This window comes from Chiloscyllium plagiosum, chromosome 22 (assembly GCF_004010195.1).
Source record: "Chiloscyllium plagiosum isolate BGI_BamShark_2017 chromosome 22, ASM401019v2, whole genome shotgun sequence".
NCBI classification, from domain to species: Eukaryota; Metazoa; Chordata; class Chondrichthyes; order Orectolobiformes; family Hemiscylliidae; genus Chiloscyllium; species Chiloscyllium plagiosum.
The window spans coordinates 13,548,072-13,561,057 of NC_057731.1; the positions used below are offsets into that span (position 1 = coordinate 13,548,072).

At 40.8% G+C, this 12,986-nt stretch overlaps 1 protein-coding gene across 2 annotated transcripts in view; it reads left to right on the forward strand.

Moving 5' to 3' along the window:
• LOC122561070 (5-hydroxytryptamine receptor 7) overlaps nt 1–12,986 on the forward strand; it is a 48,911-nt gene that overhangs the window by 2,329 nt on the left and 33,596 nt on the right. The gene's annotated exons all lie outside the window — the stretch shown is intronic.

Genomic DNA, 12,986 nt, shown 5'->3' on the forward strand with positions numbered 1-12,986 from the left:
ACTACCGTCCCTCCTCCCTCCCCCTCCCTCACCTCCTTCACTGCCCTCCCTCATCTGTCCCATCCTCACTGCTGTCCCTCACTCATTACCCTCCACACCTCGCCATCTCTCTCCTCTCTCACTACCCTGTCTCCCTCCTCCTCTCCCTATCCCTGATCTCCCTGTAATGAGGACGCCTTCCTGGGCATGAAGGAGAGGCAGTAACTGGATGAGTTGTCTAGTTCCAGACAGAAACCTGTCCGCTCGATAACCGAATGGGTTCAATGATCAAGAACTGGTTGAAATATCAATATCAGAGAGAGAGAGAGATGTACGCTGTGCCCAATTATCTTTGCCTCAGCTCCTCTGAGCTGTAGTGTTGTACTCAGGTAATTTGAGGTGAGTCTGATGTAAAACTCACTGCTGGTCTCAGTGCGCTCGCTCCCTCCCGCTGGGGGTGCGGGATAAGAGAAATAACTGGATTCTGTTAGTATTCTGCTCAGCTAAACGTTTCGCTTCAAGTTCTCACGGAAGTGACTGGGGACGATACAGCTATGTGAAGGTATCCTTTTGGGTTGGTCTATGGGAACTGGCAGCCCTGCAGTGAAGTTTTCCTCAGCGCCAGAGCGACCACACTGTCGCTGGTTTGCCTGTTGGTCATAATAAAGGACGAGCTTTCTAGCGAGCAGCCAGCATCTTCGCCTGTGACTGAATGAGTCAGGGGCGGGTACTGTTTTGTTTTAATTTGGAGGTATCCGGACCGGCTCCAGAGGAAGCGGTCCGGTTTTTTTTTTCCCCCTCAGCTTCACACTTGTACAGAGCTCACTGAGAGCCTGGTTACAAACTCCGGATTCGCAACAGGTCAGACAGAAACATCTACCTTTTCAGGTCGGCGGCCACTTGAACATTTCTGTAGCAATATGAGCATCCGCAAGATCGGGCTGAATTCTTAATGGAGCAATTCAATCTGAAGAAATTAAACCCTTAAATAAAGAGTAAGAGCAGTATTTTCCAGCCCCCTCCGGCCAGTATACTGATGGAAAGGATACTGATGACAGCTCCTTCAAGGCAAAACAAGTCTGATTGTGCAGTATTACATGGGCAGCTTTGTACTTTTTCTCCTTTGCAATCTACAAAGACAAAGATGGGCAGTTTTAATCAAAAGCCACCTATTGTATGGTTCTGCTGTAAATTGTACCCGTGCCCTTGTCATATACTCCACAGTTCCTTACATTCCAGGGTCAATGTATAGAAAAGTCATTCTTTATCCCCTGCCAAGCAGGAACAGAGAATATGCCACTTTAAAGGTCATTCTGCACCTCTTGAGACTGTTATCTCCTCTTCAGAGTTTATACTTTCTAATTGGTCATGGGATGTTGGCATCACTGATCAGACCAGCATTTATTGCCCATCTCCAATTAGCCTAGAAAAAGTCAAATTGAGCTGCATTCTTAAACTGCTACAATCCTTGAGATGTAGGATAGAAGGGAATTCTAAGATCTTGACCAAGTGACAGCAAAGGAACAGCGATATGTTTCCAAGTTAGGATGATGTATGGCTTGAAGGGGAAGCTGCTGGTGGTGGTGTTCCCATGTATCTTCTGCCCTTGTCCTTTGAGATGGTAAAGGTTAGGCATTTGGAAGGTAAAATTGATAGACCTGGGTGGGTCCCTCCAGTGCATCTTACAGATGGTACCCATTGCTGTCACTGTGTGTCAACTGAAGTCGGGGTGAATTTTTAGCATGTTGGATGAGCTGCTAATCAAGTGGGCTGTTAAGTAGTCTTGGATGCTGTTAAGCTTATTGAGTGTTGTTGGAGCTGCACTCATCTAAGCAACTGGAGGGTATGCCATCACACTCCTGACTTGTGCGTTGTAGATGGTGGACATATACTGGGGAGTTAGAAGGTGAGTTACTCACCACAAAATTCATAGCTTTCATAGCAACAGTGTTTAGATGGCTAGTCCAATTTTTACTTCTGGTCAGTTATGCCCTAAGATATTGTTAGTGGGGGGATTCAGCAATTAGCTTGACATTTAATATCAATGATGATTAGCTTCTCTCTTCTTGAAGATGGTCATTAGTTGACACTTACATGGCATGTATACTGCTTGCCACTTACCAGTCCTTGCCTGCTATCTGTCCTCTGTTTACCTCTACACTACATTACACTATCTTCACCGTGTGGCAGGCTGTTTAGCTGCAGTTTACATAATAATACTCAGCTACTGAGCACAAGGGCCAAATGTCATGAATTTGAAACAGTGTTTGAAGAGAATGATTCAAGAAAACGACTGCAGAGATTCAAGAAGAACCTATAATTGGATGAATGAAACGCTGAAGAATCTATTTGATAATAATGGTGCCTACAAATATAGCACACATGTATAAATGAAAAAAAACACCTTAGGTGTTAATATACTCAGTGGCAATATAGTTCCGATTCAGGATGATGTCTGACTTTGAGGAGAACCTACAGTGGTGGTTTCCCTATGCATCTGCTGTCTTTGTCCTTTTTGGTGAAAGAGTGAATTCAGAAAGTGCTGTTGAAGGGAGGTTGATAAGCTGCTGCAGTGCATCTTATAGATGGTACAAGTTGTGCCACTGTGCACTGGTGGTGGAAGGAGTGAATGTTTAAGGTGGTAGATGATGTGGCAATCAAGCAAACTGCTTCTCAAGAAGCCTGTCAGGCTTCTTGAGAAGTTTTGGATCTGCACTCATTCAGGCAAGTGTGAAGTATTCCTTCACACTCCTGACTTGTCCCTTATAGGTTTCTGCCTTTGTATTCCATGCTTTGGTTTATTTTTCTGTGTTTAAAAATGGCACCGGAACTATACAACACTTTTCACTGTATTTTGTAACAAGATACACGAGACAATAAACAAATCAAATCAAATTATAGACAGGCACAGGGGAGACAAGAGGAAAGTTACTTTTTGCAGAATTCCTAGTATCTAACTTATCTTGAATCCACAGTATTTTTATGGCTCTTCCATTCAAGTTTCTAGTTACTGGTAACTCCAAGGGTATTGATACTGGGAATTCTACAAAGATTATGAGTTTGATTACTGTACCAACAAATTTCAAAGGGAGATGATTAGAATCTCTCATATTGGAGATATCCATCATATTCCTTCCCATTTATTAGCCTAAGCCTGGACTTTGTCCCAATCTTGCTCCATTTAGACATGTATTGCTCCAATATCTGAGAAGTCATGAATAGCATTGAACACTAGACAATCATCAATGAAAATCGCAAGTTGCTTCAGCTGTTTGGCATGCAAGCATTTCTCAGCCTATTCAGTATTCCAGGCATTGTGTAATGGAGACCTCAACTGGGGTTTTGCTGATATGAAACTCCTTTCAAGATAAAAAGCAAACCACCCCTATTAAATAGAAGCAATAAGACAAATACACACTAAAACAATATTAAATAGCAATATTTATTTAAATAGGATGGTTAAACTTTTACTCTTTAACACCTGTGTAAGGATCTAAAAAGTCTGTCGATAGTGTATTCGAGTCATTCTTATGACTTACACATAATAGGCATTTAGTAAGTAATCAGAGGACCTTACAAACACATACTAGCAAGGTATTCGCGAAGAATTAGAGGATCACCAGCATCCTTGAGACTATAATCTAGGAAGGTACAAAGTGAGATTTTGGAACTGGTTTGGAATGATGTTCCAGCATGGTAGAAGCTAAGGTATCAGAGACTTTCCCACATTCTCATAATATCGGGTGGTGTTTCAGAGGATGAGCATCATCTTTGTTATAATATTATAACAAGGTGCCGTGTACCTCCAGATAGACTTGGAACCATTGAAAGCTATTAATACATTGAGGGAATTGTTGTAGGGTAGGAGAAAATGTGGATAGAAACTTTTTTTTTTAAAGGCAATGATAATAGTCTTCAATAAGTGTGATATGCTCCTTAGGATTTGAGGGAGTGACACTAGTTTCTCTGGAATTATGAGGGACTTCCAAAAATCTTGGAGAATTGGGGTGGGTCTGTAATGGACTAGTCTTGGAGACATGTGGTTGAATCCCAGTTTGAAATGGTGAAATATGAATTTAATAAGAATTTAGAATTATAAGTTAGTCCAATAAAAACTGTACATAAGCCCCCATCTGGTTCACTAATTCCTTTCATGAAGAAAATATGCCATCCTTACCTGATCTGGCCTACTGTGACTCCAGATGCGCAGCAATGTGATTCACTGTTGACTACCCTTCAAATGGCCAAATAGCCAATCTATTCAAGGGGAACTAGAGATGAGCAGCAACAAAAATAATCCTTTCTTGTCAACACATTAATTATTGGAGCATATACATTCTCAAATGTAAGTATTTAATGCAGTTAGGTATCCTAATAAATCTGTGCACAATCTTCTGCAGAATAAATTAGCAAATTTGAGAATCATTTATAATATTATTTTATGACAACAATGCATGAATTCAGTACTTCAACAACATAATAATAAAATTAACAAATTAAACTTTTAAATTTTGAGCAGCATTTTTAAATTAATCCATATTTTTGAAAGTTGTCATAAGTCAGAGAAAGTCAAGTAAGTTATAGAAGAACATTGAAGATCCCATATTGTATATTTAAGAATCTATGAACATAATTTCTGGAATGACTATGCTATAATGTCTTATAAATATCTCCAAAATTAATATAGAAATGATCATTGCCAGCTCACATCACTTGTTTGCTTACATTTAATCTCCTTGTTTTTCTTGACTGTATTTATATTCAGCAGTACAGTCTGGTGTGTCAACAGAAGGTCAATGTAAAATTTCTATTTTTTAACAGCCAGTAACCAGACTTGAGTTAATACTAGAGATTTATATCAGTTTGTTTATTTTTTCCATGATGTTGACTTGAATTAATTTGTCATCATGAATTATTATACATGCTTCATAAAACATAGCAAACTGTCTCAATTGAAATTAATAACCTCATGCCCCAGCATATCACTCACTCTATCACGCCTAAGCTAAGGGATCAATTCCAGTTTTAATGAACAGGGCTGGAGGGCATGCTAGGAGCCACACCAAGCCTATCTAAAAATGTAGTCTAACCTAATGAATCTTCAACACAGGACTACTTGTGTGCCAACAGCTGAAGCAACTTGCAATATTCATTGATGATTGTCTAGTGTTCAATGCTATTCACAATTTCTCAGATATTTGAACAATATATGTCCAAATGCAGCAAGACAAAATCTAGTCTGAGGCTGATAAATGGGAAGGAATATTTATGTTGCCCAAGTGTCAGGTGATGAACATCTCCAACATGAAAGATTCTAATCATCTCCCTTTGACATACAATGATATTCAACCTCATTATTTTTGCAGAATTCCCAGTTTCAACACCCTTGGAGTACCAGCAACTAGAAACTTGACTGAATGAGCCATATAAATACTATAGGTACAAAAGTAGGTTGAATGTTAGGAATTCTGCAACAAGTAACTCTCCTCCTGTTTCTGTAGTGCCTGTCTATTAGGCACAGGTCAGAAGTGAGAAGGAATACTTCACACTTGCCTGACTGAGTGTAGATCTAAAAATGCTCAAGAAACCTGACACCCTCCAGGACAAAGCAGTTTGCTTGATTGGCACATCATCTACCACCTTAAATATTCACCCCTTCCACCACCAATACACAATGGCACAGTTTGTACCATCTACAAGATATGCTGCAACAACTTATCAACCTTGCTTCAACAGCATTTTCTAAACTCACATTCTCGATCACCAAGAAGGACAAAGGCAGCAGATACATAGGGAAACCATCACCTGTAAATTCTCCTCAAAGCCCACACACCATCCTGAATTGGAACTATACTGCCATTCCTTCACTGTCACTGATTCAAGAGCTTCCAACTCCTTAACAGCATCATGAGTGTACTTACACCACATGGACAGCAGGGGTTGAAGAAGCTCAGTGAGGAATGGGCAAGAAATGTTAATTTAGCCAGTGATAGCTATGAAAGAGTAAAGAAAAAGTTCTCTAAAGAGTAAAACAGAAGTTACTTAATGAATAATATTAAGTTAAAAAGCTCCAGAGTAATGGATTTTTCGTGACTGTTTACTTCATTTCTGTGACATTTTCTGTTTGTTTGATTTATTGTGATTCTTTTTCAATATAACACTCAGACAAACATTATTCTCCTATTTAGTAATGATAGAGAAAAATGATAAGTTCAGATTGGAAAACATTTCTCTAGGAATGATGCAAACTTCAATTAATTTGAAAAATACATTACTGGTAGCTGAAAACCTGGCATCCATGAGAAGCTATGGGCCATCAGCAGCAGCAGGTCATATTCAAGTCCCTCTCCAAACCAACCACCATCCTGACTTGGAATTCTAAAACTGTTCCTTCATTATCACTGGGTCAAAGTTCAGGAACTCCCATCTAGATGACATTGTGCATCTAACTACACCAAACAAACTGCAGCAGTTCAGAAAGACAGCTCACCAACATCTTCTCAAGGGCAGCTAGGGATGGGCAATAAATTTTCCCTAAGCCAGCAATGCCCACTTCTTATAAATGAATTAAAAAAACCTACAACCTGTAATCTTGACATCCAGCATCTTCCATCATTGTTAAACTGGGGTACCAACCCTGGTTCAGTGAGAAGTGTAAGGCAGCCATGCCAATAGTAGCATCAAGCACACCAAAAATGAGATACCCACCTGCTGAAGCTACAAAATAGAACGACTTGCATGTTGAACATCAGAAGTTGATGGGCAGTGGTTCGCACTGCTACCTCACAGCGCCAGGGTGCTGTTCGATTCCACCTTCAGGCGACTGTATATGTGTAGAGTTTGCAGGTTCTCCTTGGGTGATCTGATTACCTCCCACAATCCAAAAATGTGCAGGTTAGATTGATTGACGATGTTAAATTGTCCATAGTGTCCAAGTTCGTGCAGGCTAGATGGGTTAGCCATGGGAAATATGGGGTCACAGGGATAAAGTAGTGGGGTGGGCCTGGACGGCATACTCTTCAGAGAGTTGGTATGGACTCGATGGGCAAAATGGCCTGCTTCCACACTGTAGGGATTCTATGAGGTTATAGACAAAGCTAAGCCACCCCACAAACAATGGGCCAGATCAAAGCTCTGCAGTCCTTCCATCTCCATGTGTGAATGATGGTGGGTAATTCAACAACTGCCTGGAAGTCACAGGTAACTTCGTCTTTGGGGAACTAGCACATCAGTGCAAAAGTCAAGGCCAGAAGTACTGAATGTAAGTCCTCCTGAAGTCCAAACAAGGAAAAATTCCAATCTTCAGCTAATTCAAATTACTCCGCATGATATCAGGAAATGGCTGCAGGCAGGAATACTGTATAGTCTATGGCTGCTGACAACATCACAGCTATAGCATTCATGACTTGTGATCCAGAAGCAGCACACATGTACCAAGCTGTTCCAGTATAGCTACAAGACATGGATTATTGGACTCTGCCATGTGTGTTCTGTCCACAAAAGAAATGGCAAAAAATATCAGTGTAATACCAAGCTTTATCTTGTGCTGAAACCAAAACTGCACTTTCACATTGTGATATTGAACTGTATTCAAGGTTTGTGAGAAGATTTGTAGCTCGGGTGCTCGTTGCTGTGGTTCTGTTCGCCGAGCTGGAAGTTTTTGTTGCAAACATTTCATCCCCTGTCTAGGTGACATCATATAGGACAAACAGGAAGACAGCTAACGATCCGCATCCACGAACATCAACTAGCCACGAAACGACACGACCAGCTATCCCTAGTAGCCACACACGTAGACAACAAGCAACATGAATTTGACTGGGACAACACTACCATTATAGGGCAAGCCAAACAAAGAACAGCCAGGGAATTCCTAGAAGCATGGCACTCATCCACAAACTCCATCAACAAACACATCGACCTGGACCCAATATACCTGCCACTACAGCGGATAACTGAAACTGACAACCGGAAGCGGCAGAGACAGGCCACTATAAATGCCGGAGGAAACATCACAGAAGCCCTTCACAGGAGGCTCCCAAGCACTGAGGATGTCACCTAGCCAGGGGACGAAACGTTTGCAACAAAAACTTCCAGCTCGGTGAACAGAACCATAGCATTGAACTGTATTTTCTGAGGTTGTTTGCTCCTTATTGTTAAGTAAGGTTCTTTAACTCCTTATATACTGAAACACTCCTTTATTTACATCTGCAAATTGTAGTTTGTAAAATACAGTTCTCTTGAATATTGAAAAACCTGCCTCTAAGTAAGGCTCTTTAACTCCTTATGTACTGAAACACTCACATTTCATTTGCAAGTGGAGGTTGTAAAACACAATTCTCTCGTGTAGTGTCTAAGACCAGACTCCTCATGTGTTCATTCCTGACTGGTGCCTTCTCTCCTACTAATGTTGGAGTCGTGTCAATAATTACATCATGATGATTTATATGAATCTCATTATAACACATACTGCCCCATGAGTCACTCTCAATCAGAAATAATCAAAGGTGTCGTCAAGAGTGCTATCTGGCATGTTGTACTCAACAAGAACCTGTTCACTGATAGTCAGTTTGGGTTCAGCCAAGACCACACAACACCAAAACTCTTCCCAGCCTTGGTCAAATCACAAATTATGTTTGATTATGCCTCCTAGCTCATTGACTTAGAATCATTCTGAATCTAACTAAAGATTCAAACAGAGATATATCCACAAAAACAAATATTCTTAAATAAATGTAGTTCTCACTGCTAACCTTTGACATTCTAAATAATCTTAGTGCTGTTACACAATGTGTGTGTGTATGAAAAACAGGCTAATGAACAACAGCCCAAGCAGATGTTGGCTTACTTTGTTTGGTTGATTGACATTTGAGCCTTTATGAGGTCTAAGGATTTTGTAGAGTTGACTTCCCTTTCAAGAATCCAACAACAATTCCCGTGAGCAAAGCTTGCTGATACAAACCAGAAACAGCAATGTTTCTTCATTTTAAGAATTGACGATCACAGCATAAATAGCAATTGATTTTGGTGATTTGCAATGTCTCGTGCTAGCCTGCGCTGCCAAACACTTATACTTAGTGATGAATAATTACAACAATATTATGGACTAAAAGACCAGGCATTTATAGATTAAAACACTAAGTAAATTTATTTGCAATTAAATAGTAATATGAAGCACAAGAATGAGCAAATATATATATTAAACATCCTGAAAGCATTTATAATGCATCAACTATCTTTAGTAAATATGATTCATACAATTGATAAGAGGAACTCTGTAGATTTGATAAAATTCCACTGCCTGGCACAGTCAATTCAATTTGCTTTGTTTCCTAATGGAGCCTTTTGCATTGGAATATTGTGGTTTGTTCAGGGAAGTCAAAATAAGATCAAAATATTTTGGATCTTGGAAATCTGAAATAAAAACAAGAAATGCTGGGAATATTCAGAAGCTTTGGCAACATCTGTGGAGAGAAAAGCAGAGTTCAGTTCAATGACCTTTCACCGTAACTGGAAAAATATAGTTGGAAGCAAGTATAGATGCAGGGAAAGGGGGGAGGGGAAGGGGGAAAGAGTTAAGATCAAAACTGATAAATTGGAGAACAAAATAGATGAATGACAAAAGAGTTGATAAGTAACAAAGAGGTCCTGGGACAAGTAAGGAAACAAAGGGTGGGTCCAGAAGCGTTCTAAGAATCATTCCCAACCAAAAAAACAAAAAATACAAAAAACAGAAAAGGTGAAAAGTTGAAATTGGTGACCTCAATGTATGTTGAAGACTGTAAATGCTTAGTCAAAAGATGGGGTTCTGTTTCTCAAGTATATATTGAGCTTCATTGGAATGACATAAGATGTCAAAGATAGAAAGGTTCAGTCCAAAGATGTGCCTGTTAGTTGGATTGGCCATGCTAAATTGCCCATAGTGTCCACTGATGTGTAGGATAGGTGAGTTATCCATGGGAAATACAGGGTTACAGGGGTAGAGTAGGAGGATGGGTTTGGCTGGGATGGTCTTCGAAAGGTCAATGTGGGCTCAATGGTCCAAATGGTCTGCTTCCACACTGTAGGGACTCTATGATTCGATGATTCAGGTCAGAGTGGGTGTGGAGAATTAAAATGACAGGGGAAATAAGCCTCTCAGTAAATGAGATGACAGAAGTACATTTGGCCTGTTTCAAACTCTAGCCTTTACTCAGCAAAGCACAGGAAGGAAATAACTACTTTAATCTTTTAAGTAAACAGCTCTAGTAATTTAAACTTCATTACACTCATAAAACAGCCTATGGGTTGCAAATCCAAACTACACAAAATCAGCAACTGCACAAAGGATCACGCTGTAATTACAGAAAGAATAATTATCAGTCAAGAATAAAATACTCCAGATGTTGTAAGTCTACAGTAAGAAGACAAAATGATGTAGAGTCTTCAGGTCAGTCAGCATCTGTTGAATTTAATCGAGTTAACATTTTAGGTTGATGACCTTTCGTGAGAATGGGAATATGTTAGAGATGAACAGTTTTTGAGCAATTATAGAGCCAGACAGGAGGACACAGGGGGAAAAAAAACACAGCAGAAAAATAAAGGAGAAAGGATGTATGTAGATTCAGGCAAAGCAAAGAAGGTTTCTAAATCTCAGCAAAGTAAAGGAAGAAGAAGAAGCAGAGCATCTGCCAGAATGTTACAGATAAGGGTTTACTAACTCATGCACCAGCCCACACTTCCCCTACTCACAGTGATCCTACGGCTGCCATTCACCATCACTTGGTGTCTGACAGAAAATGGAAGTGGTGGTTAAAATCAAAAGCTGTTGATCTCAGTATTAAGAATAGAAGGCTGCGTTTTATTTTAATGCAAAAATATTTACATGTTTCACATTTTTAAAAGTAACACAGAATGCATGGATAGCTGATCAATGTCCAGCATTCACACTATACTAATTGATGAGTATTTGCCCATAAAATAATTGAATCCTTTACACGGTAATGAGGAGCAATTTACCTTTGGTGTTGGTGGCTAAAAGTTGATGGGCCCGATCTATTGAGCATGGGTGTTGAGATTCACAATGTGGGCAATAAGCAAACATTTTGGAGCCGAACGATTTTAGGTTTGATCTCTGCATCTCTCACCTTGCTGTTCACGCCCAGGATTGCTGATGGTCCCTGTTCTTAACAAGGTGGCCTGACAGCATTGTTTATGGACCATGTGGCACAGTCAGGTCACTGTTCCTAAAGCTTGCTATGTGTGGAAAGGGAAGCTGCACAGAAAGTTTTCTGCAATTAAAATTATTGCCAAGTGAATACCAAGCTAGTGAAGGAGAAAGATCCATAGTCCATAGCGATGGAGGACAGGGGAAGGGATGCCATGGATCCATATTGGAGTTTGATTTGAGGAAGGGAGAATGTGAAGAGATGCTCAAGACCACCCTTAGGAGAGACTGGAAATAGGTAGCAAGGAACGTCAACTCACAGAGCCTGGATTTGAGGACCTGGCTGCAGGACAACAGGAAGTGTGATCAACTCATGCAAGTGGTCAACTTCAGTGGACACTTGTACATACGCATGACATTTATCTGCTGCAACACCAGTCTTTCATGCTGCTTAGTGCATCACACCCTCAACTCTCAGTCAGCAGCACGTCATGGCACTCATTATTCATGCTTTACATCCACATATTGCAGCAACCTATCTTGACAGCCTCCTAGCCAACTCTTCTTGTCTCCAGGTACCTCCAACTATCAGCTCTGGCATGCACATCACCCAAACACAACCATTGACTTTCTGCCCTGTCTGTTGCAGAGGAAGATGGCACACAATAGAAAGGACCAGAGCAGAACCAATGAGAAACAAGAACAACTGTATTTCCTGGGTCCTACAGAGGAGCTGTTTCTCCACATCTTGGGCCAGTAGTGAGAGAACAGTGGAGAACATTGAGGATAACAATTTATTACCTCCTTATATCTCTTCTCATCACTACATCATCTACATCCTGCTGGTGATAATAATAGAATCCCTACAGTGTGGAAGCAGGCCATTCAGCCCATCAAGTCCACACTGACTCTCCGAAGAGCATTCCGCCCTGACCCACCCTATTCCTGTGCTTCACATGGCTAATCCACCCAGCCTGCACATCCCTGGGCACAATGGACAATTTAGCATAGTCAATTTGGTGAGCAAGCTGCTGATAGTATGATTATTGATCGCTTGTTCTCTATCCATGTCCTGCACACCATACTTCTCCAGCTGAGTTCCTGCTTTTGGATACCAAAGAACCACTATGTGTCCAGTGATAAGAAGCCTAGGAAGAGGAAAAAGAGTAGCAGTATGAAACTGATAAAGAGACCCTAACTCTTGAACTGCCATTCACAGCCACCAGCTCAGATATTGGCGCTACATATGCCCTGAAGGCTGGTATAAAATTGGCATCAACATACGATGAAATGTCTAGGACATTGCATGTCCGAGGTCAGGGCCAAGGAATGGTTCATTTGCCAGTTTGCTCAAGGGCAAGGCGGCAGATGGGCACTGGGTGCAGAGGCTACATAGGAAATGCTGATGAGGATAGAAGCCAAGGGGCTGGCTGCACTGAGAGCCAAGGAGTGTGGAAGAATTCTGCTCGCACTTGTCAGGATTCACACAGACCTTGTCTTTTTCACAGACTCCAATCTGAGGCTCTGAGAGGCTTTGAGAACTGTGGCAGCCTTTGTAGAAACAATACTTTCCAGTAGCTGTTCCCACCCACCACTTTCAAACACGAGAAGCCTGTGGCAAATTCGGGAACTCTCCAAAAATACTGCAGAATATTTGAAAAATTGAACTTCCCTCCAATCAAGACAGCTGGCTCTTTAAATAAAGATGCTGCTGCATCCAGGATACAGCTTGGGCTTGTTTTATCTTGAGTATCTAACACAGACACTACTGGTACTTGTCGGGTAAGGTATACTCCCTCAAAGGAGCACGTTCAGACAAACAAATCACAGCCTATAGAAGACAAAGAAGAAAGAACTTAAG